Source organism: Cicer arietinum, chromosome 3 (genome assembly GCF_000331145.2).
Source record: "Cicer arietinum cultivar CDC Frontier isolate Library 1 chromosome 3, Cicar.CDCFrontier_v2.0, whole genome shotgun sequence".
NCBI lineage: Eukaryota > Viridiplantae > Streptophyta > Magnoliopsida > Fabales > Fabaceae > Cicer > Cicer arietinum.
Genome location: NC_021162.2, coordinates 38,492,744 through 38,511,980, shown reverse-complemented (window position 1 = coordinate 38,511,980; position 19,237 = coordinate 38,492,744).

Here is a 19,237-nt window from a genome sequence, read left to right as displayed (position 1 = left end):
CTTTGTGGCGGCCTAAGCCCTCACAAAGGCAGACTTTTGTGGCTGCAAAAGCCCTCACAAATGCCTGTCTTTTGTGGCTGCAAAAGCCCTCACAAATGCTAACCTGTTTTTGGCACTTTGTGGCTGCAAAAGCCCTCACAAAATTTTGTAACCAGCTTCTTTGTGGCTGCCAAAAGCCCTCACAAAAGCCACCTTTGTGGCTGATTATACCCCTTTGTGAGGGCAAAAGCCCTCACAAAATGCTTGTTTTCTTGTTGTGTTTAGGGCCTTTGGGTAATTGGGAGCTTTGCAGACCCTTAAAATTCTGCAGTCTTTTAGCTTTAGTGGTTTGAGAATATAGGTCTTGTAGAGTTCAAAAACTATTTAATAACTTATCATCAATGAATATCAAATAAATCCTGCACAACTGGTAGGTAATCGTTGGAATGTCAAATGCTTCTTCAGACCAAATCGGAAAAGGGGTACAAGTACAACAACCGCACGTCATGCCACCTCATAGCTCATGTTGTCACATGAACTACTTTTGATTATGTTGCTCTCACTATACAAAATTTATTTTACATCTTACTTTATATGATTCCACTGGCTCTATTAGTTTGTAAATTTTAATAGGGGATTAATTAATGCAATTTGATTACCAAGTAGATGTTGGAAATTTAACTTCTTGGCATGCATGTTTTACTTTGATACTTTCCTTTTGAATGTTCGTTTATGCATAGTTATGGCTTATCTCTTTATCTATTCTTCAGACGAACACAAAACTGCCGAAACAAAAGGCTACAATGCTGGAGGAGTATCAGTATACTCCTGGCATGGATAGCATACCCTAGTTTGTGCTAAGTTTGGGCAACGAGGTTAGTTATAAAATTCTCCATTCTCAACCTCTTAATCTAATTATGGAGAAGTCTCCACGATTTTTTTCATTGTGTATAAGTATGGCTCTTCAGTAATATTATCATTTATTTATATGCGGTCTAAACTCAGTTATACACCAAAACATTAAATACTATCATATTATCTTCATACTTTTTTCTGCATTTTAATTACACTTTTTCGGTGCAAACATCTGGCTAATCTATGACTAGATGTTTGATGGATTAGTAGAGCAGATGAACACAGAATTGCGGGGAAAAAAAGGCTGAAATGCTCCTAACATGGATAGCATCATCGTGTTTGTGCTTAGTTTAGGCAAATGAGGTTAGTTATAAAATTCTCTATTCTCAACCTGTTTATATGATTATGGAAAAGTCTCCACAATTAATTTTTCATCGTGTATATGTCTATCTTATAGGTAATATTATCTTCTATTTATATGACGCCTAAACTCAGTTATACGTCAAAATGTTACGTACTATCATATTATCTTTTTCTTTTTTTTTTCTGCATTCTGATTACATTTTTTCGGAGCAAACATGCTGCTAATCTATGACTAGATGTTTGATAGGTTATAAAAGAGAAATGATAGGATTAATCTCTTCTTTCCTACATATTGGTTAGTTTAATTGCAAATAATTCATGATACATAATTAGAGTGGCACATCATAAAATTGACTGGTTTATAGGATTGAACTATAGTCTGGCTTGAGGGTAATGATGTATAACTACGCTTAGGCCCAAGCAAAGATTCTTATAGAGACACCAGTGCATGGTGTGTTCAATTGTTATTTTTTCGTTTACATGGTTTAACTAGTAGGAGAGAGCAAGGTAATAAAAACCGGACCTGCCAGTCCGACCGGTTGAACCAGAAACTGGACCTGCGTCCAGTCTGTTTTGTCTCTATAACCAGCTTGACACAAAACCAGGAATTCAACCGAGAAACAGGTGGAAAACCGGAAAAGACCAAAACAAACCTTGTTTTTAGCGTCATTAGTTATTAAAAAAAAAATGTGGAACTTGGAAGATAGTTAAACAACTATCAGGTTTGATAACAAACGATTGAATAACACATAGACAAGTTTGTAATTCCTCTTCTCTTACATTATTACAAAATGCAAATGCACTTATATTTATAACCAAGTTCCCTCGGTGCTTTCACATTGTCATCGATGTGGGACATTTGACAATAACAAAGGATAAAGGCAAACTGACTTCCTCTACTATTTCATTCCATGGGTTGCTCCTGTTGTGTCTTCTTCTAAGTAGGAGACCCATTTTTTTTTTTTTTGAGTCAGAGACCATATTTTCTAGTTCCCTCCCAACTTTAACTTTTCTTGTTCCCTCTCAACTTTAACTTTTCTTGTGAATTTAAGTTATAAAAAGGAATCATAAATGACATTTATTTTTGTTGATTATGAGATCAAAAATCAGAATCATAAGATTCTTATCTGTATAGTTATTAGTATGTATTAAACAGGATTTCAGTTTCATTTTTGTTTCCTTTTAGGATAACATTTATAGAGAATCAGTTTCCTAATTACCAGTTGTATTATGATTATACGTAATTAAATTACTTGTACTATTTATACTCCTTATGTAATCAGTTTCATTATCAAGCGAATAAACAATCGTTTTTCTTCATGGTATCAAAGCTAGATCTGAACCATCCTTAGTCTCTTTCATTTACCCAATCATGGAAGAAGACAAAACATAAGTCTCACCCACAGAGACTGGCATAAATCTTGTCGGCTTAATCGAAGGGACTAAACTTCTCATCACTGGCCACAAGTTGAATGGCCAAAACCACCTTCACTGGGATAGGTCAAAACCATTATGCAATAGGGACATAAGAGGAAATGCAACACATAACCCACAAGAAATGGAAGAGAAAAATGTTCCATCTCTATTCTGCAAAGAACAAATAGAGGCTCTACAGAAAATGCTCCAATAGATTGTTCTTACTACAGAAAAATGTGGTACAACTTCAGTAGCACAAAAAGGTAATTTCCTACATGCTTTACAAACTAGCAAAGGAAAATCAAAATCATGGATCATAGGTTCAAGAGCCTCAGATCACGTGACTGGGGATATAACAATAATTGAAAATTATTCTCTCTATCATGATAACTCCTCTATTCGGATTGTTGATGGTACCTTGTCAAAGGATATTGGTACATATTTTGTCATCATATCAAAAAATATTACTCTAAATTATGTATTGTCTGTGCCCAAACTTGATTGCAACTCGTTGTCTATTAGAAAACTGACCAGAGAGTTTAGATGTGTCGCTAATTTTTTTTTTTCCACTCTGTGTGAATTTCAAACTTTGCAGTTGGGAAAGACAATTAATAGTGCTAAAGAGTGTGTTGGATTTTACTACTTGGTAGTGTTAAAGTGCTTTTCGGTGATCACACGACAATAGAAGGAGGAATGTTGGAAAAGGAGAGTAATTTCTTTCCTTCTCTTTCAAATTGCATGCAACTCTTTTCTCTTTGTATGCCTTCCTAGATGTCATAAAAGTTTTAAAAAATTATGAAAGTGAAATGAATCGAAAAAGATAAAACATGATATTAGGATATAAAATAAAGGAGAATTAGAGTAGTTCATAGTTGTTTGAACAATTAACTATTAGGTGAGTTTGTTTGTGGCTTTAAATAGGTTGTGACTCAATTATTTTTAGCATTTCAACATGTTAGCACATCTTTAAGTAGCCGTCAATGGTTAGAGGTTAAGGTAACTTTTAATAATGGAGTAGTTTTATGATTGGGAAATCTAGTGTGAAAGGAGATCTGCAAAGGAAACGACAATCGATGAAACTCATGCTGGAGCTGGCGAATGCGCAGTCAAATGGGGTTTCGCATGTGTGAGTGGAAGGGGAACAAGATGAGGGGATGCAAGCCGAAAGAGAAGGGGTCAAATACACTTGATCACTTAATTGACATTTTGAAAGAAATAAAAAACTTTATGTCATGTTCTTATGGTTTGCCTTCTAATTACCATTGTTCATGTAAATGAGGGATATGCTAATAAGCGACCAAACGAAAAGTGAAATGTATTAAATATGCAATTGAATCGTTTGTAAACATACATTTTTCTCTGGTAAATTATCAATCGTTGGAATAACTTAATGGTTGATTGATTGATGTTAGATTAATTCAACGATTGAGATATCACTAGAGAGAATTTAAAGGTTACAACTTTTCATCCACCTCTACATATGTATGTTAATTTTACTTAAATTTAATAGACCTCTATTGTATACATATAGTGTATATGAAACAAAAGAACTTTGACATATTTCGCTAAAGCAATTTAAAGGTATCCTTTAATTCAATAGTCTTACTGTATAATTAATAAGTTATATAGCAAACTTATCCTAACCTTTGTCTTTATTTAAGATACGTTAATATTGTAGAAAATATTTAAAGATAAGTATTTTTTTATAGGTATAAGAAGTATGCTCATTATTAATCACATAAATTAATGTTTTTATCAATTCATTTTATTTAATATTTTTCCTTAGTATTTTTCATTTAACATTGTTACAAATATCTTTAAGATAAGATAAATAATTTGACACAAATAAAAAGTTTTATATAAAACTCTGGCCCATAGCGCATAGAGGGCTTGGGCCCAACCTACAGCATATCCAAGACCCTACTCCTGCATGAGTCTGATACTAGCGCGCAATAACTGAAACTAGCCTCCGAAATCACACAAAATTGTTTGATCAACATCAAATGATAATTGTAACACCCCGATTTTCAAAGCGAGGGTATATTTTTTTTTTCAAAAGAAATTAAAATAAATCAAGAATTAAATAAGGTAATACCTTTGGATAAATAATTGAGTCATTATAATTTACAAGCAGCGGAAAAGTTTCTCAAAATATGAATCCAAAGTATTTACACAACAACAAATGATACATGGAACCCATTCAAATAAGATGTCATACTGACAATATTAGTAAAGGTACAGTTTTCCAGTTCAAAATAATGTAATCCAAAAGAAAGACATTTGTTCCCTCTATGTCATCCTAATCTGATCATTCTACAAAAATCTATAGCTATACACCCTGAGTGATCTCCACGCGCCCCCGTGAGATCCTCCTAACATAGCTTCAGTCAATCATTCTCATCTACATTCCCATCCGTAGGGTACGAACCGGTAGGATCGTCCTGGCTCTCATCTGAGGGCAAAGCCCAGATTTCCACAATAGTTGTAAAGGGTCACCAACCGAAATTAACAGTTAACACATAGCATTTAAGTTTTTAAATGCACAAAATAACCTTTCAACTAAGCATGCACCTTAAAAGGATTTTCCATATGCTAAAAGTTCATATAATGTTTGCAAAATAAAAATGAAATCAAAATAAGTCTTAAATCAATCAAGTAATAACTACTGGTCAATCCATTGATGAACCAATTGAGCAATCGATTATCTAACTCAAAATAAGAATTTCCACTGAGCCAATCGATTGGGACATCGATTAGGAAGAAGGGTTTCAGTGAAAACTGAACTCTGAGCTTAAATCAATCGATTGGGAAATCGATTGAATGGATAACTGAGCCCTTGTGTTGAAGCCAATCGATTGCCTAATCGATTTTGGTCGAAATGGTTGAGCTCCTGTAATGAAGCCAATCGATTGCCAAATCGATTTCTTAAATGATTTTAAAAAAACAGACACTAGTAAAAAATTGAGTTTTTAATTCAGCAGATTTAAGTCGGTTATGTGCCACCAGACTTAATTTAGCAGACTTAACAAATGAGGCGGAGGTATATTTAAGTCGGTTGCCCATATAAACGACTTAACAAAATGATGCGGTGGCAATTTTGTAAATAAATGAAACACTATTAACACGGTTACATTGACAACCGACTTAAGAAATACTGTAAAATATTTATGCCTGAAACACTATTAACACTATTAACACGGTTACATTGACAACCGACTTAAGAAATACGGTAAAATATTTATGCCATTTAATAAAATGAGGTAGTGGCAATTTTGTAAATATTTATGCCATTTAATAAAATGAGGCGGTAGCAATTTTGTAAATATTTAACACTTGTCTAACGCGGTATATTAATAACCGACTTAAGGATAAAACTTAAAATGAGGCGGTGGCAATTTTGTAAATATTTATGCCATTTAATAAATGAGGCGGTGGCAATTTTGTAAATATTTAAAACTTATTTAATGCGGTTATATGGATAACCGATTTAAGGAAGGTTAAAACAAAAAATAAAAGATGCCGTGTATTTAGCGTTTTATCTTCCCGCTCCCATAACATTGCGCTCTAAACCTCTTTCTTCCATTCGTAACTTCTGTATCGTGAAGCACCTACAACTTGGATTCAACTTTTCATTTTGTAAATATTTAAAACTTATTTAATGCGGTTATATGGATAACCGATTTAAGGAAGGTTAAAACAAAAAATAAAAGATGCCGTGTATTTAGCGTTTTATCTTCCCGCTCCCATAACATTGCGCTCTAAACCTCTTTCTTCCATTCGTAACTTCTGTATCGTGAGCTACAACTTGGATTCAACTTTACAACAGTTGCTGTTTTATCGTTATCACTTCATCAATTCATTAAGACAGGTTTGATTCTCAAATTAAATTACATATTTTACATATTTCATTTTTTAGAATTTGTGTGTGGACATAATAGGGAGCAAAACAGTAGTATTTTAATATAGAAAGGGTATAGATAGTAAGGTGTAAACTTATAAATGTAGTATTTTATTTTATGTATTAAAGACATTAGACATGAATATTTTTAGGTGAGTTTGTTTTAGAACAGATGGATTGCAACGTTCTTTTGTTTAATCTAAATCAATTAAGTTTGCCCTTTTATTTTTTGGCTGAAAAACACTCTTCAATAAAACAATTAAAAATATACAATAACAATAATATTCTACGTAGAAAGCCGGATAAGATACTCTTTAACGAAACAATTAAAAACTATACAATAACAATATCATTTTATATAGAAAGGCAGATAAGGTACTCTTTAACAAAACAATTAAAAAATATACAATAACAATAGCATTTTATGTATAAAGGCAGATAAGGTACTCTTCAACAAAATAATTAAAAAATATACCATAACAATAGCATTTTAGATAGAAAGGCAGATAAGGTGTAAACTTCACAAATGTAGTATGTTATCTATTAAATCTGAAAGTAATAGCTCTTATCATTGATGCTTAGGAAAATTAATTAATTTTGAAATACATAAAAGAAATTTATTAAACTAATACACTTGAAAATGTATCATATTTGAACTATTTCAAATGGAAGTGTCTCATTTAAAATATTTCAATTATTTTGTGGTTGTAAATTTCATCGGTACTTAGATATTCACAAAATAATAACAATAAAAAAGAAAACAATAATATACTATTAGATTATTCTTAGCTATTATGAATACGACACTTTAGGACAATAAATAAAAAGTAAAATATACATTTGTTAAGTTGAACCGACTTAAAAGGACGAAGCTCTGTTAAGTCGGTTAAAATGTACATTTTAAGTCAGTTCCGTGTCTGAGTTAACAGCAAACGACTTAATAAACACGAATGTTTAAGTCGGTTAAGTTGAACCGACTTAAAAGGACGAAGCTCTGTTAAGTCGGTTAAAATGTACATTTTAAGTCAGTTCCGTGTCTGAGTTAACAGCAAACGACTTAATAAACACGAATGTTTAAGTCGGTTAAGTTGAACCGACTTAAAAGGACGAAGCTCTGTTAAGTCGGTTAAAATGTACATTTTAAGTCAGTTCCGTGTCTGAGTTAACAGCAAACGACTTAATAAACACGAATGTTTAAGTCGGTTAAGTTGAACCGACTTAAAAGGACGAAGCTCTGTTAAGTCGGTTAAAATGTACATTTTAAGTCAGTTCCGTGTCTGAGTTAACAGCAAACGACTTAATAAACACGAATGTTTAAGTCGGTTAAGTTGAACCGACTTAAAAGGACGAAGCTCTGTTAAGTCGGTTAAAATGTACATTTTAAGTCAGTTCCGTGTCTGAGTTAACAGCAAACGACTTAATAAACACGAATGTTTAAGTCGGTTAAGTTGAACCGACTTAAAAGGACGAAGCTCTGTTAAGTCGGTTAAAATGTACATTTTAAGTCAGTTCCGTGTCTGAGTTAACAGCAAACGACTTAATAAACACGAATGTTTAAGTCGGTTAAGTTGAACCGACTTAAAAGGACGAAGCTCTGTTAAGTCGGTTAAAATGTACATTTTAAGTCAGTTCCGTGTCTGAGTTAACAGCAAACGACTTAATAAACACGAATGTTTAAGTCGGTTAAGTTGAACCGACTTAAAAGGACGAAGCTCTGTTAAGTCGGTTAAAATGTACATTTTAAGTCAGTTCCGTGTCTGAGTTAACAGCAAACGACTTAATAAACACGAATGTTTAAGTCGGTTAAGTTGAACCGACTTAAAAGGACGAAGCTCTGTTAAGTCGGTTAAAATGTACATTTTAAGTCAGTTCCGTGTCTGAGTTAACAGCAAACGACTTAATAAACACGAATGTTTAAGTCGGTTAAGTTGAACCGACTTAAAAGGACGAAGCTCTGTTAAGTCGGTTAAAATGTACATTTTAAGTCAGTTCCGTGTCTGAGTTAACAGCAAACGACTTAATAAACACGAATGTTTAAGTCGGTTAAGTTGAACCGACTTAAAAGGACGAAGCTCTGTTAAGTCGGTTAAAATGTACATTTTAAGTCAGTTCCGTGTCTGAGTTAACAGCAAACGACTTAATAAACACGAATGTTTAAGTCGGTTAAGTTGAACCGACTTAAAAGGACGAAGCTCTGTTAAGTCGGTTAAAATGTACATTTTAAGTCAGTTCCGTGTCTGAGTTAACAGCAAACGACTTAATAAACACGAATGTTTAAGTCGGTTAAGTTGAACCGACTTAAAAGGACGAAGCTCTGTTAAGTCGGTTAAAATGTACATTTTAAGTCAGTTCCGTGTCTGAGTTAACAGCAAACGACTTAATAAACACGAATGTTTAAGTCGGTTAAGTTGAACCGACTTAAAAGGACGAAGCTCTGTTAAGTCGGTTAAAATGTACATTTTAAGTCAGTTCCGTGTCTGAGTTAACAGCAAACGACTTAATAAACACGAATGTTTAAGTCGGTTAAGTTGAACCGACTTAAAAGGACGAAGCTCTGTTAAGTCGGTTAAAATGTACATTTTAAGTCAGTTCCGTGTCTGAGTTAACAGCAAACGACTTAATAAACACGAATGTTTAAGTCGGTTAAGTTGAACCGACTTAAAAGGACGAAGCTCTGTTAAGTCGGTTAAAATGTACATTTTAAGTCAGTTCCGTGTCTGAGTTAACAGCAAACGACTTAATAAACACGAATGTTTAAGTCGGTTAAGTTGAACCGACTTAAAAGGACGAAGCTCTGTTAAGTCGGTTAAAATGTACATTTTAAGTCAGTTCCGTGTCTGAGTTAACAGCAAACGACTTAATAAACACGAATGTTTAAGTCGGTTAAGTTGAACCGACTTAAAAGGACGAAGCTCTGTTAAGTCGGTTAAAATGTACATTTTAAGTCAGTTCCGTGTCTGAGTTAACAGCAAACGACTTAATAAACACGAATGTTTAAGTCGGTTAAGTTGAACCGACTTAAAAGGACGAAGCTCTGTTAAGTCGGTTAAAATGTACATTTTAAGTCAGTTCCGTGTCTGAGTTAACAGCAAACGACTTAATAAACACGAATGTTTAAGTCGGTTAAGTTGAACCGACTTAAAAGGACGAAGCTCTGTTAAGTCGGTTAAAATGTACATTTTAAGTCAGTTCCGTGTCTGAGTTAACAGCAAACGACTTAATAAACACGAATGTTTAAGTCGGTTAAGTTGAACCGACTTAAAAGGACGAAGCTCTGTTAAGTCGGTTAAAATGTACATTTTAAGTCAGTTCCGTGTCTGAGTTAACAGCAAACGACTTAATAAACACGAATGTTTAAGTCGGTTAAGTTGAACCGACTTAAAAGGACGAAGCTCTGTTAAGTCGGTTAAAATGTACATTTTAAGTCAGTTCCGTGTCTGAGTTAACAGCAAACGACTTAATAAACACGAATGTTTAAGTCGGTTAAGTTGAACCGACTTAAAAGGACGAAGCTCTGTTAAGTCGGTTAAAATGTACATTTTAAGTCAGTTCCGTGTCTGAGTTAACAGCAAACGACTTAATAAACACGAATGTTTAAGTCGGTTAAGTTGAACCGACTTAAAAGGACGAAGCTCTGTTAAGTCGGTTAAAATGTACATTTTAAGTCAGTTCCGTGTCTGAGTTAACAGCAAACGACTTAATAAACACGAATGTTTAAGTCGGTTAAGTTGAACCGACTTAAAAGGACGAAGCTCTGTTAAGTCGGTTAAAATGTACATTTTAAGTCAGTTCCGTGTCTGAGTTAACAGCAAACGACTTAATAAACACGAATGTTTAAGTCGGTTAAGTTGAACCGACTTAAAAGGACGAAGCTCTGTTAAGTCGGTTAAAATGTACATTTTAAGTCAGTTCCGTGTCTGAGTTAACAGCAAACGACTTAATAAACACGAATGTTTAAGTCGGTTAAGTTGAACCGACTTAAAAGGACGAAGCTCTGTTAAGTCGGTTAAAATGTACATTTTAAGTCAGTTCCGTGTCTGAGTTAACAGCAAACGACTTAATAAACACGAATGTTTAAGTCGGTTAAGTTGAACCGACTTAAAAGGACGAAGCTCTGTTAAGTCGGTTAAAATGTACATTTTAAGTCAGTTCCGTGTCTGAGTTAACAGCAAACGACTTAATAAACACGAATGTTTAAGTCGGTTAAGTTGAACCGACTTAAAAGGACGAAGCTCTGTTAAGTCGGTTAAAATGTACATTTTAAGTCAGTTCCGTGTCTGAGTTAACAGCAAACGACTTAATAAACACGAATGTTTAAGTCGGTTAAGTTGAACCGACTTAAAAGGACGAAGCTCTGTTAAGTCGGTTAAAATGTACATTTTAAGTCAGTTCCGTGTCTGAGTTAACAGCAAACGACTTAATAAACACGAATGTTTAAGTCGGTTAAGTTGAACCGACTTAAAAGGACGAAGCTCTGTTAAGTCGGTTAAAATGTACATTTTAAGTCAGTTCCGTGTCTGAGTTAACAGCAAACGACTTAATAAACACGAATGTTTAAGTCGGTTAAGTTGAACCGACTTAAAAGGACGAAGCTCTGTTAAGTCGGTTAAAATGTACATTTTAAGTCAGTTCCGTGTCTGAGTTAACAGCAAACGACTTAATAAACACGAATGTTTAAGTCGGTTAAGTTGAACCGACTTAAAAGGACGAAGCTCTGTTAAGTCGGTTAAAATGTACATTTTAAGTCAGTTCCGTGTCTGAGTTAACAGCAAACGACTTAATAAACACGAATGTTTAAGTCGGTTAAGTTGAACCGACTTAAAAGGACGAAGCTCTGTTAAGTCGGTTAAAATGTACATTTTAAGTCAGTTCCGTGTCTGAGTTAACAGCAAACGACTTAATAAACACGAATGTTTAAGTCGGTTAAGTTGAACCGACTTAAAAGGACGAAGCTCTGTTAAGTCGGTTAAAATGTACATTTTAAGTCAGTTCCGTGTCTGAGTTAACAGCAAACGACTTAATAAACACGAATGTTTAAGTCGGTTAAGTTGAACCGACTTAAAAGGACGAAGCTCTGTTAAGTCGGTTAAAATGTACATTTTAAGTCAGTTCCGTGTCTGAGTTAACAGCAAACGACTTAATAAACACGAATGTTTAAGTCGGTTAAGTTGAACCGACTTAAAAGGACGAAGCTCTGTTAAGTCGGTTAAAATGTACATTTTAAGTCAGTTCCGTGTCTGAGTTAACAGCAAACGACTTAATAAACACGAATGTTTAAGTCGGTTAAGTTGAACCGACTTAAAAGGACGAAGCTCTGTTAAGTCGGTTAAAATGTACATTTTAAGTCAGTTCCGTGTCTGAGTTAACAGCAAACGACTTAATAAACACGAATGTTTAAGTCGGTTAAGTTGAACCGACTTAAAAGGACGAAGCTCTGTTAAGTCGGTTAAAATGTACATTTTAAGTCAGTTCCGTGTCTGAGTTAACAGCAAACGACTTAATAAACACGAATGTTTAAGTCGGTTAAGTTGAACCGACTTAAAAGGACGAAGCTCTGTTAAGTCGGTTAAAATGTACATTTTAAGTCAGTTCCGTGTCTGAGTTAACAGCAAACGACTTAATAAACACGAATGTTTAAGTCGGTTAAGTTGAACCGACTTAAAAGGACGAAGCTCTGTTAAGTCGGTTAAAATGTACATTTTAAGTCAGTTCCGTGTCTGAGTTAACAGCAAACGACTTAATAAACACGAATGTTTAAGTCGGTTAAGTTGAACCGACTTAAAAGGACGAAGCTCTGTTAAGTCGGTTAAAATGTACATTTTAAGTCAGTTCCGTGTCTGAGTTAACAGCAAACGACTTAATAAACACGAATGTTTAAGTCGGTTAAGTTGAACCGACTTAAAAGGACGAAGCTCTGTTAAGTCGGTTAAAATGTACATTTTAAGTCAGTTCCGTGTCTGAGTTAACAGCAAACGACTTAATAAACACGAATGTTTAAGTCGGTTAAGTTGAACCGACTTAAAAGGACGAAGCTCTGTTAAGTCGGTTAAAATGTACATTTTAAGTCAGTTCCGTGTCTGAGTTAACAGCAAACGACTTAATAAACACGAATGTTTAAGTCGGTTAAGTTGAACCGACTTAAAAGGACGAAGCTCTGTTAAGTCGGTTAAAATGTACATTTTAAGTCAGTTCCGTGTCTGAGTTAACAGCAAACGACTTAATAAACACGAATGTTTAAGTCGGTTAAGTTGAACCGACTTAAAAGGACGAAGCTCTGTTAAGTCGGTTAAAATGTACATTTTAAGTCAGTTCCGTGTCTGAGTTAACAGCAAACGACTTAATAAACACGAATGTTTAAGTCGGTTAAGTTGAACCGACTTAAAAGGACGAAGCTCTGTTAAGTCGGTTAAAATGTACATTTTAAGTCAGTTCCGTGTCTGAGTTAACAGCAAACGACTTAATAAACACGAATGTTTAAGTCGGTTAAGTTGAACCGACTTAAAAGGACGAAGCTCTGTTAAGTCGGTTAAAATGTACATTTTAAGTCAGTTCCGTGTCTGAGTTAACAGCAAACGACTTAATAAACACGAATGTTTAAGTCGGTTAAGTTGAACCGACTTAAAAGGACGAAGCTCTGTTAAGTCGGTTAAAATGTACATTTTAAGTCAGTTCCGTGTCTGAGTTAACAGCAAACGACTTAATAAACACGAATGTTTAAGTCGGTTAAGTTGAACCGACTTAAAAGGACGAAGCTCTGTTAAGTCGGTTAAAATGTACATTTTAAGTCAGTTCCGTGTCTGAGTTAACAGCAAACGACTTAATAAACACGAATGTTTAAGTCGGTTAAGTTGAACCGACTTAAAAGGACGAAGCTCTGTTAAGTCGGTTAAAATGTACATTTTAAGTCAGTTCCGTGTCTGAGTTAACAGCAAACGACTTAATAAACACGAATGTTTAAGTCGGTTAAGTTGAACCGACTTAAAAGGACGAAGCTCTGTTAAGTCGGTTAAAATGTACATTTTAAGTCAGTTCCGTGTCTGAGTTAACAGCAAACGACTTAATAAACACGAATGTTTAAGTCGGTTAAGTTGAACCGACTTAAAAGGACGAAGCTCTGTTAAGTCGGTTAAAATGTACATTTTAAGTCAGTTCCGTGTCTGAGTTAACAGCAAACGACTTAATAAACACGAATGTTTAAGTCGGTTAAGTTGAACCGACTTAAAAGGACGAAGCTCTGTTAAGTCGGTTAAAATGTACATTTTAAGTCAGTTCCGTGTCTGAGTTAACAGCAAACGACTTAATAAACACGAATGTTTAAGTCGGTTAAGTTGAACCGACTTAAAAGGACGAAGCTCTGTTAAGTCGGTTAAAATGTACATTTTAAGTCAGTTCCGTGTCTGAGTTAACAGCAAACGACTTAATAAACACGAATGTTTAAGTCGGTTAAGTTGAACCGACTTAAAAGGACGAAGCTCTGTTAAGTCGGTTAAAATGTACATTTTAAGTCAGTTCCGTGTCTGAGTTAACAGCAAACGACTTAATAAACACGAATGTTTAAGTCGGTTAAGTTGAACCGACTTAAAAGGACGAAGCTCTGTTAAGTCGGTTAAAATGTACATTTTAAGTCAGTTCCGTGTCTGAGTTAACAGCAAACGACTTAATAAACACGAATGTTTAAGTCGGTTAAGTTGAACCGACTTAAAAGGACGAAGCTCTGTTAAGTCGGTTAAAATGTACATTTTAAGTCAGTTCCGTGTCTGAGTTAACAGCAAACGACTTAATAAACACGAATGTTTAAGTCGGTTAAGTTGAACCGACTTAAAAGGACGAAGCTCTGTTAAGTCGGTTAAAATGTACATTTTAAGTCAGTTCCGTGTCCGAGTTAACAGCAAACGACTTAATAAACACGAATGTTTAAGTCGGTTAAGTTGAACCGACTTAAAAGGACGAAGCTCTGTTAAGTCGGTTAAAATGTACATTTTAAGTCAGTTATGTGTCTGAGTTAACAGCAAACGACTTAATAAACACGAATGTTTAAGTCGGTTAAGTTGAACCGACTTAAAAGGACGAAGCTCTGTTAAGTCGGTTAAACTTAACCGACTTAAAAAAGACGTGTTTATTAAGTCGTTTGTTGTTAACTCGGACACGGAACTGACTTAAAATGTACATTTTAACCGACTTAAAAAGGTAAATTTCTACTAGTGATCCAACTACACAAAAGAACTTATTGTATGCACAAGATTGGTTATTACAAAATTGATTGGCAAATCGATTTTGTCAAATTAGCCTAGTCTCTGTAACTCATCAAATCGATTGGGAAATCGATTTCCCTGCTTATTCTTCCAAAAATACATAAACTAATTCAATCACATTCATACACAACTCCAAGTCTTAACACTTAGCGATTCCCACACAATCACCACGACAAATAGGGTTTCGAAATAGTTTTACAATCCATCACACTTACACCCGATAATCATAACACTTAGCAATTCCAACACAATTACCACGACAACTTTTTAGTTTCGAAATAGTTTTACAATCAGTCACACTTACACACAATATCAATACATAACACTTAAACATAACTTGATTCAAACACGACTCGTGTGCCAAGCACCCTAATGCAATGCGTATATGCCAAAATGCATGGACTCGGTATTCCAAACCAAAACCCTCCTCGAAGGGCCGTAAATCATAATTGTACCGCCTATCGCAGGCCAAAGTACCAATTACCGAGGTGCCACCTATCACGGGTCAGCACGATTTACTAAAAAGCGTAAATCATAAACGTACCACCTATCACGGGTCAGTACGTACCGTTTATCGAGGTGCCACCTATCACAGGTCTGCACGGTTTACTAAAAAGAACGTAAATTGTAAATGTACCGCCTATCACAGGCCAAAGTACTATTTACCAAGGTGCCACCTATCACGGGTCTGCACAATTTACAAAAAAGCGAAAACCATAAACGTACTGCCTATCACGGGCCCGTACCGTTTATCGAGGTGCCACCTATCACGGGTCAGCACGATTTACTAAAATGCGTAAATCATAAACATCACAGGCCAAAGTCCTATTTATCAAGGTGCCACCTATCACGGGTCTGCACGATTTACAAAAAGAATGAAAATGTATGAGCATATACTGACTCCATCCACAACAATCGTTAAGTAAATGCAGATATTAAAAGATTCCCCATTTTTAATACTCATTTAACTTAAACGACTTTCAAACAACATTAATTAAATAAGTCATTAAGAGATTCCCCGTTCTTAATACCGATTTAACTTAATGATTTTCAAAACAAAACGTTAAGCAAACAGTCATATTAAGAGATTCCCCATTCTTAATATACTTTTGACTTAAACGATTTTCTCGCAAAACATTCAGTAAACAAGTCATTAAGAGATTCCCCATTCTTAACGCCCAGTTAACTTAAACGATTTTCAAAACAACATTAAATAAATAAGTCATTAAGAGATTCCCCGTTCTTAATACCGATTTAACTTAATGATTTTCAAAACAAAACGTTAAGCAAACAGACATATTAAGAGATTCCCCATTCTTAATACCGATTTATCTTAATGATTTTCAAAACAAAACGTTAAGCAAACAGACATATCAAGAGATTCCCCATTCTTAATATACTTTTGACTTAAACGATTTTCTCACAAAACATTCAGTAAACGAGTCATTAAGAGATTCCCCATTCTTAATATACTTTTGACTTAAACGATTTTCTCGCAAAACATTCAGTAAACGAGTCATTAAGAGATTCCCCATTCTTAATACCGATTTATCTTAATGATTTTCAAAACAAAACGTTAAGCAAACAGTCATATTAAGAGATTCCCCATTCTTAATATACCTTTGACTTAAACGATTTTCTCGCAAAACATTCAGTAAACGAGTCATTAAGAGATTCCCCATTCTTAACGCCCAGTTAACTTAAACGATTTTCAAAACAACATTAAATAAATAAGTCATTAAGAGATTCCCCATTCTTAACGCCCAGTTAACTTAAACGATTTTCAAAACAACATTAAATAAATAAGTCATTAAGAGATTCCCCATTCTTAACGCCCAGTTAACTTAAACGATTTTCAAAACAACATTAAATAAATAAGTCATTAAGAGATTCCCCATTCTTAATACCGATTTATCTTAATGATTTTCAAAACAAAACGTTAAGCAAACAAACATATCAAGAGATTCCCCATTCTTAATATACTTTTGACTTAAACGATTTCCACACAAAACATTCAGTAAACAAGACATTAAGAGATTCCCCATTCTTAACGCCCAGTTAACTTAAACGATTTTCAAAACAACATTAAATAAATAAGTCATTAAGAGATTCCCCATTCTTAATACCGATTTATCTTAATGATTTTCAAAACAAAACGTTAAGCAAACAAACATATTAAGAGATTCCCCATTCTTAATATACTTTTGACTTAAACGATTTCCACACAAAACATTCAGTAAACAAGACATTAAGAGATTCCCCATTCTTAACGCCCAGTTAACTTAAACGATTTTCAAAACAACATTAAATAAATAAGTCATTAAGAGATTCCCCATTCTTAATACCGATTTATCTTAATGATTTTCAAAACAAAACGTTAAGCAAACAAACATATTAAGAGATTCCCCATTCTTAATACCGATTTATCTTAATGATTTTCAAAACAAAACGTTAAGCAAACAAACATATTTATATATATATATATATATATACACATTAAATACTTTTAACAAATATCTCAAAATAACTAGATATTTGTTAAATTACCATTTCACCCATAACGCATTAAATTTTTCGTAAAAGATTCACCGCAGTTAATTTAATTTATTCATCGACGAGTAATTCTAATCGGCAACAAAATATCTTTTTGATCATATAAACTCCAAAATATTAATAACTTTGGCTAAAAATCCTCTGAGTTCAATACCAAAATACACGAAAATATATAAAGTATACTTTAAAATTATGGGTCTTACAATAATCTACGTTTCATGCTGGATAAGCTATAACCGCCTAACTTTCTCAGTGGTTACTCTTGGAGGTGCCATTTTATAATGGATTTCACCTTCACCATTTTTACCTCACTCCCTTAAACTCTTACTGACTTAGGTGTCATTGAGCTTGCAAGTACCCCTTTCGGGAGTTGAAAATTGTCAACTGTCATTCGCCGCCACTAGTTATCGTCTCTAACCATCTTAAAAGGAACTCTTCCACAATTTTCTCACTTTCTGTTACTCTAATTTGAAATTCTCTCTGAATGAAATCCAAACATGGTGGTGTGACTCTGAAATCTCATATTCAACAACTTTAAGATGTTGCGACTCTATCTCTGGTGCAACTGTTAAAGGATCATCAAGGAATTCCAATCAATGTCTGGGATGTTTTGTATTAATTCTATTTGTGGGTTAACTTCAAGATATGTGTATTATATGAACTACATATTTACGAATGATATTGTGAGAATAAGCAATTTGTATAATTTGGTTGGTATTGGATGATTTTATAAGGTGATGACTTTGTGTCTAAACCAGGTTGGTTTAGAACAAAGTTGAATGGTTTGGACGCTATAGTTTAGTGATCTATTTTGTTATTAACTAAGGTGATGACATTCATGCATGCATTGGAGGCCTGAACTTAGTCACGAATACATGACGATAGTTCATTGTAAAGGCAACATGATTTAGAAAAATACTCAACGGTGGAGTAATGAACATGAAATTTTGAACAACATTTGTCCAACGGTGGGGCAAGTCCAATGGTGGGACATTGTCAAATGGTGGGACTCTTTCCTCTAAGGGTGGTGAATTTTCCGGAATCATGCATTGACATATAGTCTAACAAATAGGATTTTGTGTATTCCGCTTGAATTATATCTTTAGTGCTTTGTGATCTTAATTGTTAAATGAAGTATATGATTTAATTATATTCTCTATAGTAACTATATATGCATGACTTTTTGCCTTGTTTATGTTATTTGGAGATTACCCTTACTTTTGGACAAATGACATCCCCAATTTGCTTTCGCACCTGAAGGAGTTTGCGGAGGAATAGAGGGAGCTTTTCTTTTAATTTCTAGGATGGGTAGCTGTGGTCAGCTTTAGGGACCTTATTTTTGTCAGTCTTTAGTTCATACCAATTATTATTTCTCTATTTTGGTACGATGCCTTTAAAATCCTAGTACTTGAGTACTCAAACATTTGACTGAGATGTTGGAGACTTTTTAATTAACCATGAATTGTTTGTTGAGTTTAAATGTGTGATTTGGTAGGTTGCTTGTGCGATAAATTGAATCTTTTTAAATAAATAAAAACATGAACCGAATTTTAATATAGTATTTCGAGATAATGTCCCTAAAAGTGGGATGTTACACAAAGCGTAGGTGGGGGGAGGGGGGTTAGAGGGAGGTGTGGAGAGGGTTGGTGTATTGGATTGGTAGAATGCGTAGGTGTTTGCGGGGGTTTAGTGTGAGTAGAGGATGGTGTTGGTATTGGAAATTGTGTGTTAAGAGGGTAAAGATGTGATTTGTATCTAAGGTTTGTAAAATGTTCTGTTAGGGTTGCCTCAAAGATTTCTTCTAAGGTATTTGTATCAAAGTCAGGGTCAGTAGATGAGAGGTTGAGCTTGAAGTCATTTGAATGCAGGAGAGATTCAAATGATTTAAAAGAGAAAAAATGTGTAAGAAATACAGTTGAAA